We start from the raw sequence: 16,560 nt of genomic DNA, 5'->3' as shown, positions 1-16,560 counted from the left end.
CGCGCGCGCGCACACACACACACACACACACACACAGAGTCTTTTCCCGTTCCCTCCTGCGTTCTCTTGGCTTTTCTGGAATTCCTCCCGGCAGGGACCCAGGCCCTGTCTTGCAGCTTCTGAGTTCGAGAGGGGAAAAACCCCAACCCACCCCCTCCTCAGCCCTCTCAGCACGCGAAGAAAAAGGTTTCTGTGCCTTGCGGCTAGAGTGGGAAAAAGAAGTGGAGATGCATCTGAACCCGACTGGAAACAGAGGCGCCGCGTTCATGCTTCCCTGAGGCGCTCTGTTACCCAAAGCTTTGATGGAGACCGGGTGTGTCCGCCCCACACCCGGCGACAGCGGGGGCGCGCGGGGGGTGGTACCTCCTGCCTCTTTCCAACCTCCCACATCAGCCTGCTCCCGGGTCTCCAGGGTTTAAAACTGGCAGTGAGGTCACCAGGGACCGCGTTACAAAATCTGCTACAACTCACGGAAAACTCATTACTTCCCTGGCACAACCGAACAAATGGAGGCTGGGAGAGAAGATTCCAGAGTTCGAAGCCGTGGTGACACCAAAAGGTGCGAGGCAGAGGTGGTTGTTAACCCCATCATCTCAGGCAACCTCCCCACAACCCCCCTCCCCGTCACATACATAATTAACAATTTCTCAACTTGTGAAAACGCAAATAAAGGTATTTTAAAAATCGCGACTGTTTTTATTGGTCTGCTGTATTGAGTATAATCTAAGTTAAAAGTGTTGGCTGCGCGGAGCAGCCTTTCCGTGAACCTCCCTTCAAAACAGCTCTTCTGCATCCTTCCCGGGAGCAGACGGCGGAGCTGGGCGGGACTCGTCTCTCTACTGCACACCCCAAGTGCCCTCCCCCTGGCGACACGCAAATGGGCCATGGGCCCTGAAACGGTCCTGACTCAGTCGCTCCACAGTGCACGCCGTCTCCGCACCGAGCTGAGCTTTCCCGGCCAGTCCCAGCCTCTTGTTCCCGGAGGCCTTCCCACTTTCCTTAGCTGTCTTGAGAATTTCAGGCTGACTCCTCATCCCTTTTCTCCTCCCCATCTCACATTCAGAGGTTTGAAGAAGAGAGACTGGAGTCTCTAAGTATAGATTTTTTAAATTTTTTTTTTGGCCCTCGAAGGCTAATCTGGAAACCTGCCTGTCTTTACCACCAAGCCTGCAGCGAAGAGGAGGTCGTTTTGCGTTGTGACGGTGGGAGTTCTCTTTCGAAACGATCTTTGGCTCTGGGGGCGCACCGTCTGCGCTTAAGCCGGGATTCCACCACTTACTAGCGCGGTGGCCTCAGGGTAGTGAAATAACACCTCTGAGCCTCAGTTTTGCATGCCTCTAGTGGGGCTATTGTGCTAACTGCTCTCTAAAGTACTAGGATTGAATGAATTAATGCAAATAGAAGAGGATTAAGTTAATTAACACGTTTAAAATGCTAGACTCAGCACTTGGCATAGAGCAAGTGCCCAAATATTGCCTGATATTATAGCTTTAGGATCCAGCTCACTGGTCCCCTTCCTTTGCCTCACGAGCCGTTTATCTCTGTAGTGCCCTCAAGTTCCCCAAACTAAGAGAATAAGAAACGCTGTAATCCTTCAAGTTCACGACTGACGGTAAAGCGAGCCATTGCATCTGGTATCAGGGGAGCGCTCGGTTATCCAGCCTGTGGACCCGGCAGCTGGTGGTTGGGGAGAGACCACGCGCGATTAAAACCCAAATCCATTTGCTGAGCACCAGCCCCCCTTGCCTCGCGCCTCTCTCTCCCGTAGGGGTCGCTTTTCGTGCCCGAGGGGAGGTTAGATACCTGAGCAGAGGCTTTTCCAGGCGGCGCCAGCCCGAGACCGTACCCGGGGGGCCTCGCCTACCCTCGCCTCGCAGGTTCCCCCGCGCCCGCCCGGAACCAGATGAAGCCATTAGGCGGACAGTTAAACACCAACGAGCGTCGGGATACAGGCCCTAATTAAGTAAACACCCGACTGGAGGGCTGTTGAGCGCGCTCATTTCCGTCTCCTTCCAGAGCACTCAGCATTCCGGGCGGGGAGAAGGGGGGCAGCGGGGAAGCTGAGAGTCAGCTCTTCTGCCTGCACCATGGACCGCACTGCTGGCTTCCCTGTAGCTCCCCTAGTCGTCCGTTCGTTCATTCATTCAATTAGGAGATACTTGCTGACGGCCTGCTGTGGGCCAAGCACTGGAGATACAACACTGAATGAAACAAACACACCTGCAACCTTGGAGCTTCCATTCCAAATTGTGAGGAAAATAAGTAAATATATATATATATATATATATATATTTATATACTTATATAGGAAAATAAGTATAAATATATAGGGAGGAAAGTAATATAAGCAAAATAAGTAAATATATAGCATGTTAGTCAATATGTGCTATGCAGTAAAGAACAGAATGGGAAGTGCCAATTCACAGGACAGAAGGCAGAGTTGAAAACTAGGAAGGTTGTGATCCAGAAGGTGGTTTTAGGTCAGGATCTAGCAGGAGACAGAATCCAGCTACATGTTGATTGAAGGCTTAGTGAAGGGACTAGAGGAATGGGCAGGGTTCAGGGGTGCTGGAGGTCCGGAGATAGCAGCAGCAGAAAGGCAGCTACAACTTGGAGGGCTGGATGGCAAAGGGAGGAAATGCTGTCACTGGGAGTCGGGGGTTGGGGCAGGGGGAGCTGGAGTGCAGAGGACCACCCCTCTCAAGTGGAGCTGCAGTCTGGGAGGCACAGGACACTTGCTCAGAACAGAGCAGGGAGGATGTGTGTGTGGTGGGGGAAACAACCCAAAGTGTCTCTCCTTTCACCTTTCATCTTCTGACATTGCCTCCCATGAACCAAACCGATGCAGGAGCCTGAGGGCAAGAAAGCAAGAGAAAGGCAGAAAATGGAGAAGGGGCTGATTAGCAATGGGGAAAGCCCAGAGTCCTCCTTGAGGAATACAAACTTTAAGGCAGTGGGGAGCAAATTATACTAGGATAGCTGAAGTATGAGGATTGAATGAATTAATACATACAGATGAGAATTAATTAATATTTTTAAAACGCTAAATTCAGCACTTGGCACAGAGCAAGTGCCCAGATATTGCTTAGTAGTATTTCCAAGCAGAGAAAATAAGGTGAAAGGACCTGAGGCAGATTACTTTGGACAGGGTAAAAAAAAAAACACACAAAAAAACAGTGTGGCTGGAATGGAGTGAGCTAGTAGGAAATGAGTCAGATTTGGGAGAATGAGGAGCAAATCTTGTAGAGCCTCCTAGGCTGTTGTAAGAATTTTAGCTTTTCTCTGAGAAGGAAAAGAGGAAGGCCCAGGAGGGTGTGAGCGGAAGAGAGGTGTTGTAAAGACTATAGGAGATGAGGGCAGAAGCAGTGAGGTCAGATGGGATTCCACTGCAGTCAGTCAGGCAAAAACTGAAATGGCCTGGTTCAGAGTGCTCCTTGTGGAAAGGGTAAAAAATGATCAGATTCTTAAAAATTAATTAATTTTTAATTGAAGGATAATTGCTTTACAGAATTTTGTTGTGTACTGTCTTTTAAAAAAAGAAAAAGAAAAAACAAAATAAAAAGTACTGGTGAAGAAGTGAAGAAACTGAAACACTTGTGCACTGTCATAGGAATGCAAAATGGTAGAACCACCATGAAAAATAGTAAAGCAGTGACTAAAAAAAATTAAAAATTGAATTACTGGGACTTCCCTGGTGGTCCAGTGGCTAAGACGCTGCACTTCCAATTCAGGGGGCCTGGGTTTGATCCCTGATCAGGGAACTAGATCCCATGTTACATGTCACAACTAAAACCTGACACAGGCAAATAAAAAATAAATATTTTAAAAGCACAACTGCTGTAATGATCAAGCAATTCCATGTCTAGCTGCTACTGCTTAGTCGCTTCAGTCATGTCCAACTCTGTGCTCCCCTATGGACTGTAGCCTGCCAGGCTCCTCTCTGTCCTTGAAATTCTGCAGGCAAGAATACTGGAGTAGGTTGCCATGCCCTGCTCCAGGAGATCTTCCCAACTGGGATTGAACCAGGGTCTCCTGCATTGCAGGTGGATTCTTTACCAGTCATTCACTAGGGAAGCCCTTCCACGTCTAGGTATAACCCCAAAAGAATTGAGTGCAGGGACTGTAACAGATATTTGTACATTCATACTCATAGCAGCATTAGTTACAACAGTCAAGAGGCAGAGGCAACCCAAGCGTCCATCAACAGATGAATGGACAAACAAAATGCTTAACAGGTACAGAGTTTCAGGTTTGCAAGATGGAAAGAGTTCTGTGGATGGATGATAGTGATGGGCACCCAAAAACGTGAATGTACTTAATGCCAATGAACTGTATGTTATGTGTAGTTTACCACAATTTTCAAAAGTTACTTTAAAAAAAAGTGATCAGACTCCGCATGTATCTTGAAGGTATTGCCAACGAGATTGGCTAAAGGATTGGATGGGGGTGTGAGACAGAGCAGGTCAAGGATGACTCCCAGGTCTGGGGCCTGAGCAACCAGCAGGATGCCAATGCCATTTCCTGAGATGGGTAAGGCATGTGTAGTGGACACTGTCAGGGTGCTGCCAGGTCCCCTGGGATCCCTTTGATGGCTTCTGAATGCGTTTGGCTTCTGTATGCTGATGCTCCCAGAAGCCTGCACATGTGAAGAGCTAGAGGCTTGGCCTTTAGTTACTGGGATCCCTTTTCCCTTGCAATGAAGTGCCCAGGAGTTCACTTTCCCAGCCCTTAGCCAATAACCAACTGGTGCTGGAGTGTGGAAGCTGAGTGCCCCCACCCCTAAACTCCCAGGGGTGATTTACATCCAGCGTTCATTCCCCTGCTGGATCAGGATGAAGCTACTCTCCAGGGGCTTGGTCTGAAATCATACCCTTACTTGGCTTCTTGCCCTCTTTATCCTGTTCCTCCACTCCTTCACCAGTTCCTCCTGGGAGCCCTTCCATATTTAATAAGTCCTTCAGGGTTGGCTTCTCAGAATCTTACTGTAGGCAGAGCAAGTTCGGGACTGGGGGAAGATCAGGACTTCAGATTGGGGCATGTTTAGAGGTGCCCAGTGGTGGCATGTTGAGGAGGCTTGTGGTGGGAGACACAGGTCCAGGGGAGACATCTGGCCCAGGATATACCTTTGTCACAATGAAAAAGCATCAATTTGTGGAGAAAGACTTGCCCAAGTGGAACCCTGAACCTCAGGAGCGTCCCATCCTGGCCAGAGCACAGCCTTCCTCGACACAGATTCTTGCTCTGTCCCTGATGCCCTCCACCCAAACAGGGCTGAGATTCTCACTCATTTTGCTCTTTCATAAAGAAGTACACTTTCCCTGTGCTTTTTGTCTGCATTTCACATTTAAATACATGCTACATGCTACTTACTGCCTTGTGCGATCTCTGGCATTATTCCTTTCCTTTACTCAGACACTCTTCTTCTGCCTCACTGTCCACTATCTCTTTCCCCCTCCTTGAAAGCTCCTGAGGTCAGGGATCAGGACACTCAGAATATCACTTCTGTAGATTTCTCCACAGCACACTACCAGCCAACAGGCTGTGGCATTTAAGTTAGGGTTGGAAGACATACATCTGAACCTTGCCTCTGAAAACGACTGTTTGGGCGATCTGGGGTGAGCTGTTTAATCTCTCAAAGTCCTCTGGAATGAGTAATTTCTACTTGGTGGGTGATGGTGAGAATTATCCCAAACTGAACTGGCCTTCCCCTGCAAACCTGCCCCTCCCACAATCTTTCCATCTCAGCAATTGCATCCTTCCAGCGGCTCAGCATGAGCTGTCTTTCAGGTTCTGACTCATCTTCTATCACTTGGCCTCCCTGAGGTTCTCTGAACACACCAAGTGTGGGCCTTTGCACGGTGCTTCTCTCTGCCTGGATCACCCTTCCCCAGATGTCCACCTGCCTCTCTCCCTCATCCCTTCAGGCCCCTCAGAGAAGCCTTCCCTGACCTCCCTGCATAGAGAGCCCTCTCCCATTATCCTCCTCCATTTTTACCCTGCTTTATTATTTTTTTCATAGCACTTACCACACCCTAATCTATAGGGTGTGATAATCTATTAGTACATATATAATTTTTTAAAGAGGTAACAGTAATGATTAAGAGCAAGGACTCTGGAGTGATGCTGTCTGGCTTTGAATCATTAATTCAGCTCTTCTGAGTTGTGAGACCTTGGCCAAGTGACTCTCAACTCCCTTGTGCCTCAGTACCCTCATCTGTAAAATGGGATAAGCAAAATAATACCCTCCTCACAGATTATGAGTCAATATTTGTAAAGCAAGTTGGAAGACAGTAAACCTAAGAATTCATTCATGTATTGATTGCCACTCTCCCCCTCACTTACTGTATCCTCCCGAGGCAGGGATTTTTGTATTTGTTCATTGCTGTACCTCCAGGACACAAAACAGGCTGGCATAAAACAGATACTAAAATATGTATGGACTGAGTGAAATCAACAAGATAATAACTGTTAGGCATCTGGCAGGGTGCTGGATGCAAAGTAGATGCAAAATCAATATGGGTTCCCTGACCTGCCTCACAGAGCTGATGTGAAATCCAATGAGCTAACAGAGGGGAGAGTGTTTTGCAAAGTGTCATACAAATAATACAAGCCATAATAAAATGAACTACTACCATTTCCTGAGCACGCTCTGGATTCAGATGTTAAGTATTTTCATGCATTATCTCATTCTCATCCTCCCAACTCTACACACTATTTCATATTACATATTCCCTTTTCACAGCTGGGGGGGTGGTGGTGGGGGGTGGGTAACTGAGGTGAAATCCCTTGCCCAGGACCACACAGCTAGGACAGAGGCAAAGCCACGGTGCAATCCAGTTCTGTCTCACTCTAAAACTCATTGCCTGAATCACTTGCCAACCTGCTATCCATCAGTGTTTGCTGAAAGAATGAATCTGAGGAGCAGGTCTTTGGTATATTAGGAAGAATCCCACGATATCCAATCTTTTCTCTTAAGAAGCTCTTAAAATAAACATATTTGCCTCCGGTCCAAGGTTAAATTCTGAGTCCTCCAAGAAATATTTAGAAGGAGCTTTTCTGCCCATTTTTGGTAGCAAAATTCCCAGAGCTCCACTCCCACATAGCACACTTACAGGGATATGTCCCAAAGACAAGCAGGTGTTTTGCAGTCTTTTCTAGGAAGTATCCTTAAAATCGGGTGAGTCCTATTTCCTGCTCCTCCCCTCCCCTGCCCAGTGCCCCGTACAAATGCTTCCACAGTCTTACTTCTTTGTGTCTCTTCTGGAGCTTTCTGGTACCCTCTTTCTTCCTAGTGATATCTCTGGCCAGCTTCCCATTTATCACTTCTGAATCCTTAAAGGTGCTGAGGCAGCTAATGCCCAGCCAGAAACCTGATCCACATACCTTCCCTTTCCCTGAATCTCTGGCAGGGCTCTGCTGCCTTCGGCACTGGTGAATGATCGTCAAGACCTGAGTTGTCAGTTTCCAGAAATCAGAGGCCAAGCATTTATGTATGTGTGTACACTGAAGGCATGGAATTGATTAATCAATAAGCACTCATGAAGCCCTGAATCTCTGTGGTTGGCTAAGGTCTAGAGACTTTAAGATCTTTTCAGTTCAGTTCAGTTCAGTCCCTCAGTCATGCCCAACTCTTTGCGACCCCGTAGACTGCAGCACGCCAGGCCTCCCTGCCCAGCACCAACTCCCGGAGTTTACTCAAACTCAAGTCCATCGAGTCGGTGATGCCATCCAACCATCTCATTCTTTGTTGTCCCCTTCTCCTTCTGCCTTCAATCCTTCCCAGCATCAGGGTCTTTTCCAAGGAGTCAGTTCTTTACATCAGGTGGCCAAAGTATTGGAGTATTAGGAGGCCCCAAAAGACCTTAGAGAAAATATTAACAACAAGATAATGACAATCTGTTCTCAGAGTCATGCTTCATTCTTCCCTTGAAAGGCAGGGGTGACCTCTGCAGATGGGGTTTCCCAGGCTCACGTGAGAGATATTGGTTCAGCCAATAGGAGGCACTAGAGGGGGACTGGAGGGTGGGACAAAGGGAAAAGCCAGGGTATTCCTGCTCCTTCAGCTGTCTTAACATGGCTGTGTCTAAGCTACAGCTACACTTCCTGCTGTGGGTCCAGGTCCAGCCAGACTCTGGGCTCCAGAAACACCACCATTTCCCTCTCTTCTCCCTGTTAAGGGGTCGAAGACTTCTTGCTGCCTAATCTCTACGTTGTCTCACTGCCTCCTGTTTGGCTTCTCAGCCTCTCCGTCACCTCTGCACTAAGTTCCCTCTGCTTTAAATATGAACAGTGGTTTGTCTTCCAGACCTTCACTGACAGAATAGTTAAAACTTACCCAGTACTTACACTGCCTGGAGCACAGACACTGCTCCAAATGCATGATGTAAATTAACTTATTTAACTGTCTAAGGAATCAGAGGAGAAAATTGAGGCACAGAGAGTTTGACCTACCCTAAAGAGGTCGGCTTCCCTGGTGGCTCCTTGCCAATGCAGGAGACACAGGTTCGATCCCTGATCTGGGAAGATCCCACATGCTGTGGACCAACTAAGCCCGTGCACCGCAACTTCTGAGTCTGTGCTCTAGAGCCCAGAGCCGCAGCTACTGAAGCCCGAGCACCTAGAGCCCGTGCTCTGCAACAAGAGAAGCCTCCGCAGTGAGAGGCCCACACACCGCATAGAGCAGCCCCAACTGCTGCAACTAGAGGAGCCCTACGCAGCAACGGAGACCCAGCACAGCCAAAAGCACATAAATGAATACATTTTTTTAGAAAACAGAGGGAGGTGACAGTTGCCATTCCAGCCCCACTGAACTGGATCCGTCAGGCCGTGAGGCCCAGGAGCCTGGAGGCTTAATAAGCTCCCTAAGAGATTCTGATTACACTAACCCGGCACCCCTCCGCGAACTGGCACTTAGGAAACCCTGACCTCACCTGTTGATGAGGACACCAAGATCCAGATCAGTCGTACAGCAAGCTCTGTGGCAAACAAAAACACCGCCAAGGACAGCGCTTTCTGCTACTTTCACTGCCTTCTCCTTCAAGGTCACATGGCTGGTCCTGATGTTTGCACTTGCTCTCCCCGGAGCCATCTGAAGGCACTTCTTATTAGAAATGTTTTGGAAAATTCAGTATACAAACAGATGTGTATGCAGGACTGCTGAGTGGTTAATCAGTATTTGGGAAGATAAATAGGGAGGTGGTTTAATTCACTTAATCTCTTATTTTCAGTTTTTTCTGAATCACTTCAGGGAGATAGTTACCCCTCCCTTCATTCTACCTCCCCTATTCTGACTAAGACTGTGGTCAGGCCAATGATCTGTATTTTTCAGCAGGGGCCCAAAGTGATCTGCCAATTAGAAAAATACAGTCAAAATCCAAAATGTTCAGGGACTTCCCTGGTGGTTCAGTGGTTAAGAATCTGCCACGCAATACAGGGGAAGTGGGTTTAATCCCTGGTTGGGGAACTAAGATCCCACATGCCACAGAGCAACTAAGCCCAAGCACTACAACTACGGAGCCTCAGCGCTGCAACTGCTGGCACTACTGAGCCTAAGCACTGCAACAAAACATCCTGCATGCTACAACTAAGAGCCAGTGCAGCAAATAAATACTAAAAAAAAAAAAAAATCAAATCCCTACGCCCAGAATCTGAATGGACTTCTTCAATAGCATCAGCCCCACAGGGTTGAATTGTTGCTTTTCCCCCTGTGCCACTGCCATAGTGCCAGCACCATCAACAGTGCCTGTCACACAGCAGGTACTTAATAAATATTTACTGAATGATATTTTTCTTGCATTTAAAAAATATTTTCTGTACAGCTATTCACTGATCTTCACGATGGACAGAACAGATATCAGAGTCCTCATTTTATAGAAAATGAAACTGAGTTCAGAGAGATGAGCTGACTTTCCAGGCCACACAGTTAATGCAAGGTGTCAGAAGCTCTCTCCATGAAATTCTTTCTTCCCAGCCAATGGTGGCAAGAAGGGACACAGGCGGAAGAATGCAAATATGAACACAGAATGAGTTACCATTCACTGATAGAGGTTAAATTAACTCAGTAAGAAGTTCTATCACTTATCACTGTAAAAGGTGATTAGAGATTCAAAGATTCCAGGGGATACACAAGTCCCTCTATCATTGGACTCAACTTTCCTGTCATTAAATTCAAGCAGTCCTCACTTATCTGCTATATTGGTAAAAGTAACCTGACCACCCCCATTCCTTATGGTTAAATGCTAAGCACTCTATACATCTTATTCCATTCAACCCTGTCATCTCTCTCACCTGGACCATTGTAGTAGCTTTCCTTGGTTACCCTCCCATCTCTTTTCACCACTACGGTCAGACTGATCGTTTACTACTGCCAAGCCTGATCACTTTGCATCTATGATTAAAATCCCAAAATGCCTCTCCATGCTGCTCTGTCAAGGGCCTGTTTGGTCTAGTCTCCACCTACCTTTCCATTCAAGAAATATTTACTATGTGTCAGACACCATTCTGAGCACTGAGGATGCAATGGTGAATTAAATAGACAAAATCTTTTATTTTCATGGACTCTAATAAAAATGTAGAAAAGTAAACAAACAAGATAATTACAGACTATTGAAAGTGCTAAGAAAGAAAAAAACAATAACATAGCCGCTGCTGCTGCTGCTGCTAAGTCACTTCAGTCGTGTCCGACTCTGTGCGACCCCATAGATGGCAGCCCACCAGGCTCCCCCGTCCCTGGGATTCTCCAGGCACTAGGGAAGCTCATTTTTGATAGAATAGTCAAAGTAGATAGTATGAGGAAGCAGCAGTGAAGCTAAGACCAAGACTGAGAAAGAGTTAGTCATAGAGAAGCTGAGAGAAAGTACTCCAGGTGGAGGGAACAGCATGTGCAAAGGCAGGCAACTGCTAGAAACCAGGAACACAGAAGTCAGTGTGGCTGGAGCAGAGTGAGTCTTCAGGGAAGGGGAGATGAGGTTGGAAACAGGTGAGAGTCACAGATCATATAGGGTTCTAGAGCCATGAGTAGTCTGACTTTTACTCCAGAATAAAAAGAAAGCTACTGAAGAATCTTAAGCAGTGGAGGGATATGGCCTGATTCATATTTTATAACAATCCTCTTGGCTGCTGTATGAAAATGAGAACTGGGGCAGGGGGAATGGAAGTAAAAGACAATTGAGGGGGCTGGTGCTATGTCCAGATGAGAGATGGCAGACCGGGCAAGAACTACTGCTGAGGAGACGAAGGAAAATGGTCAGATTCTCAACAGAGCGTGGAGTAAAAGTCACAAGACTTGGTGATAGACTGATTCTGAGGCTGAAGGAAGGAGGAACCAAGGCCTTCTCTTAGGTTTGGGGCTTGGATAGATAATAGTGGAATTATTGGAGAAGAATCAGGTGCTGGAGGAATCAAGAGTTCCATCTGGAACATGAAGTTGGAGGAGCTGTGAGCTAGCTGGGTGCAGACATTAACTTGGTCATGGGCTATTTGTATCTGGTGCTAAGAGGTTAGGCTGGGTCAGAGATACAAATGTGGGTATCTCCAAACATGATGCTTAAATTTATTGGATGAGCCCCGAGACACTCTGACATTTGAGGGCTGAGTGGAGGAGGAGGGACTAAGACTAATCAAAGGAAAACCAGAAGATTGAAATCAACAGAAGAAAGATTCAGAAAAGAAGTGGTAGGCTGGGTCAAATGCTGCTAAGAGGCTATGAAGGATGTGGTCAGAGATGTGTCCATTAAATTTAGCTCTTTGAGGTCATTGGGAGAAGAGTTTCACTGGAGAATCAACCCAGAAACCAGGCTGGATTAAATAGAAGAGGTGGGAAAGCATGTACAGTCTTGACAATTCTTTTCAAATTTTCTTTTAACAGGAGTAAGGAAGTGGGGTGTAGCTGCAGGTGTGCATGGAGTCAAGTGAGGGTGGCTGTTGTTTTAAGATTTTTTTATGTGGACCATTTTTAAAGTCTTTATAGAATTTGTTACAATACTGCTTCTGTTTTAAGTTTTTTTTTCTTTGGATGTGAGGCATGTGGGATCTTAGCTCCTCCACCAGGGTTGAACCCACAGCCCCCACACTGGTAGGTGAAGCCTCAACCACTGGACCACCAGGGAGTCCCTGTTGTTGTTTTTAATGGAATTTACTAGAGCCATTTTCTCCAAACTTCAGTCATTGAAGAACCCTCTGTTTTGGTCCCATCCTTATACCATGGGTACTCTATACTTAAAATTTTTCTTAAAATCAACTCACTTTTAATTTAAACAAATTTACCTAGAACACCTTTAAGAAGCAATTACTACAGTACATCAAATGGGAAACCAATATCTCTTGCCATGAACAAAAGGTAACTGATTTGAAAATCAGTAAAATGAAAATAAAGCACAATGTCAGTAAACTAAGTGGTTATTATTGCTTGCTGAGGACTGATCCTGGGACCAGCTCTGTTTGAAAAGGGAAATCATGAAGTGTTAGACATTAAAGACATATCGACATCAAAGGGAAACTTTCTCCTCAAAGGACTGAGAGAGAATTGAAAGGAAAATAATTGTTTCTCTGTGTGATTTAAAATCACCTACTACCAGACCTAACCTCTGGGAAACACCTCTTAGAACACTTCCTTTTTAAATTAAGATATAACCTGGACTTAGTTGAGTGCACAAATCTTAAATGTACATCTTGATGAATTTTTACATACATATATACCAATGTAGTCACCACTCAGCTCAAGACATAGAACTGTCCAGCAAGGCCAGGGCCAGGCTTAAAGCATAACAGACAAACGCTGTGTCCTCGTGGCACTGACAGTTTGCTCCTCCTGGTACACCTGGTGCCTAGTACAGTGCAATACAGTACATAGGAGGTGGTCTGTCTCTTTTTAGCTTATTTATCTTTTTTTTTTTTTTTTCTGTAAGCATTCTATAGTGAAAGTGAAAGTTGCTTACTCACATCCAATTCTTTGTGACCCCGTGGACTATACAGTCCATGGAATTCTCCAGCCAGAATACTGGAGTGGCTAGCCTTTCCCTTCTCCAGGGGATCTTCCCAATCCAGGGATAGAACCCAGGTCTCCCGCATTGCAGGCAGATTCTTTACCAGCTGAGCCACAAGGGAAGCCCAAGAGTACTGGAGTGGGAAGCTTATCCCTTCTCCAGTGGATCTTCCCGACCCAGGAACTGAACCAGGGTCTCCTGCATCAGAGGCAGATTCTTTACCAACTGAACTATGAGGGAATGCTGCAAGTATTCTATAAAAAAATACGTATTATTTGTGAGTTAAAAACCAGCCTTATCTGAACTCTAATTTTCCAGAGGGTCTAATCCAGAATCTGAACTCCAGTTTGCAAGAGGGTTTAATGTAGAATCTGAACTCTAATTTTCTAGAGGGTCTAATCCAGAACCTATCAGTCAAAATCTATCAGAGCAACATCAGGATCTCCCTCTGGATATAAAACCCAGAATGAGGAGACAGAAGTGTCCAAACATAAAGATCCAGGAACACTTCTGTTTGCGATGTAAACGATTTCTCTTGCTTCTCCATTTCCACCTGGTCCCCCACTAACCTGTTTTTGCTTTCACACCCTCATACACAATAGCTGAGAACACCAAAGCCGATTTGTCTGCTCTCCTCAATAAAATAGTGACAGCAAGACAAGTAAGTCTTTAAAAATTTAAAGAGCCTGCTAAGTCCTCCATTCGGCATCTGCCGCAGAAGGAAACGGCCTCTGGCATATGCCTCTTGTGCTCCCCCCTTCCCCAGACGCCTCCTGTCCAAACACCTCTCTCCATGGCTTATCCTCAGCTGCGTGCAGGAGGGTGCTAGGGCCCCTTGCTGGGGGAGTTGGAGGAAGGGGAACCCCCTTAAATCCAGAGGAGTGAAACTAAGAGTTGTTCTTCAAGCATGTTAGGGATCAAAGCCTGAGATCTGAAGCTTTGGCAAGAAGACAGCCATCTGCGGGCCTGGGTGGGCCCCAGCTGGGGGGCCCTGGATAGCAGTGCCAGGTGCTATCCACACCCAGCTAAGCCTGCTTGTGACAAGGCGGGTGTCAGGACTGGCCCAGGAAGGCCACAGCCTGAGCAGATGCTGCAGGAAAGGAAGTATTCAGAACCATTGTGATTAAATTAATACAGGAATTGGGGCAGGGGGTCGGGTAGTAAAGAAAGAGGAAGAGGAAAACAGTTACCAAACCAAATTAACCCACGTTGCCATTTTAACTTCTTTGCTTCTAGTGTTTTTCCTATGCATAACGTTAAAAAAAATGATACAACTAGTATCCTTTTAGCATAATAAGTAAGAAGAACATTGTAATTAGAACCAAGATCCTTTTTGATTCCTACTTAGGCATTCCCATCTCCACCTTCAAAGAGGCAAAGACTCTGAGGTGCCTTCCTCTGCACATTTAAAAAATACTTTTATATAAATGTCATAGTCCTATAACTTGCTTTTTCCAGATGATCATATCTTTTTCAGTATTATCCAAGTTGTTATTGTTGTTCAGTCACTCAGCCTTGCCTGACTCTTTGCGACCCCATGGACTGCAGCACGCCAGGCTTCCCTGTCCTTCACCATCTCCCAGAGCTTGCTCAAACTCATGTCCATTGAATCAGTGATGCCATCCAACCATCTCATCCTCTGTTATCCCCTTCTCCTGCTCTCAATCTTTCCTAGCACAGGGTCTTTTCTAGTGAGTTGGCTCTTCGCATCAGGTGGCCAAGGTATATCCAAGTTGATACACATGAAATTTACTCCTTTGTTGCCTTCAGCATGTATATAACCCTCATGTTGCTGGTAAGCATACCAACAGCCAACACTTAATAGCATTCCTCTCTACCAGAAACTATTCCAAGTATATTAACTCCTTGAATTCTTTTGAGACCTAGGAGGACAGAGGGATAAGTCAAATAAATTTCTTGTCACACAGCTGCTAAGTGGCAGGGTGGGATCTGATGCCCAAGTCTGAGGTCGAAGTTGACTCTTACCCACTACACCATCCAACCTGTATCTGCGTCGCTTCCTAGTTTTTGATTGTGCAAATGAGGTCCCAGTGTTGGATCAGTTAGGCACTGCTGGGTAGCCAACCATTCCTAAAATGTAGTCTCCTAAAGCAGTAGCAGTTTGCTATTTCTCATGATTCCATGAGTGGATAAGATGGTTCTTCTGATCCTACCTGACTCACTCAGCGGCTGCGGTCAGCTGGCAGCTTGGCAGGCTGGCCCACAATGGCCTCACTCTCACGTCTGGAGCCTCAGGTCGGATGCCTGGCCCTCTCCTTCCAGCCAGACTATATCATGTTGGTAGAAATGTTCCAAGAAAGTAAGGGCAGAACGTCCCTGAGATCTAGCTCAGAACCTGGCAATAATCACTTCTGTTGCATTCTGTTGATTAAAGTGAGTCATGAGACCAGCTCAAATTCAAAAGATGGGAAAAGATACCCCACCTTTTGATAGGAGGGACTGCAGAGAATTCATGGCCATTTTTAATCCATTAAAGCAACCATCTTTATATGTATTCCCGGTGCACAGGGAGTATGTATCTCTAGGTTGTGTGCCAAGAAGAAGTAGTGCTGGAACAACATTATTCAACTTCAGTTCTTTAACTAGTCAAAGGGATTTTTTTTTTTACTGATACATAATTCATATACCATAATATTCACCATTTTTAAGTGCAGAATTCAAGAGTTTCTATGTTGTGCAACCATCACTATTATATAATACCAGAATATTTTTATTAACCAAAAAAGAAATCCCTAACTCATTTGCAGTCAGTCCCCATACCTCCCTCCTCAGCCTCTGGCAAGCATCTAAGCATTTAACTGTTTTGGACATTTCATAGAAATAGAATTATACAATATGTAACCTTTCATGTCTGGCTTCTTTAACTGAGCAAAATGGTTTCAAATGTCATTCACACTGTAGCATGTATCAGGATGTCATTCCTTTTTTTGGCTGAATAATATTCCACTGTGTTAATTAACTACATTCTATTCAACCATTCATCAGTTGATGGACATCTCTGTTGTTTCTATTTTTACGCTACCATGAATAACGCTGCTAAGAACATTGATATACAAGTTTTTGCACAAGCGCATTTTCAATTCTCTTAGATATATATACCTCAAAATGGAATTCCTGGGTCATACTGTAATTCTTTCTATGTTTAACTTTGTGATGAAGTGCAAAACCTTTGTCCACAATGGCTGGACTATTTTACATTTCTACCAGAATGAATGAAGTTTCCATTTTCTCCATATCTTTGCCAACACTTGTTATTTTCCATGTTAAAAAATTATTCATTTTAAAAAACAGCCATCCTAGTTGATGTGAAGTGGTATCTCATCGTGATTTCAATGTGTGGTTCCAGCTGGATGGCATCACCAACTTGATGGACGTGAGTTTAAGTGAACTCCAGGAGCCAGTGATGGACCAGGGAGGCCTGGCATGCTGCAATTCATGGGGTCGCAAAGAGTCGGACAGGACTGAGCGACTGAACTGAACTGAACTGAATGACAAAAAAGATCTTCATGATCAAGATAATCATGATGGTGTGATCGCTCACCTAGAGCCAGACATC

At 45.7% G+C, this 16,560-nt stretch overlaps 1 protein-coding gene across 2 annotated transcripts in view; it reads right to left on the bottom strand.

Annotated features, from left to right (window-relative positions):
* CDH3 (cadherin 3) overlaps positions 1 to 16,560 on the bottom strand; it is a 100,247-nt gene that overhangs the window by 47,190 nt on the left and 36,497 nt on the right. The gene's annotated exons all lie outside the window — the stretch shown is intronic.

This window comes from Ovis canadensis, chromosome 14, assembly GCF_042477335.2.
Source record: "Ovis canadensis isolate MfBH-ARS-UI-01 breed Bighorn chromosome 14, ARS-UI_OviCan_v2, whole genome shotgun sequence".
Classification (NCBI taxonomy): Eukaryota; Metazoa; Chordata; class Mammalia; order Artiodactyla; family Bovidae; genus Ovis; species Ovis canadensis.
The sequence above is the reverse complement of the archived record's forward strand: the minus strand, read 5'-3'. Positions and strand labels throughout refer to the sequence as shown.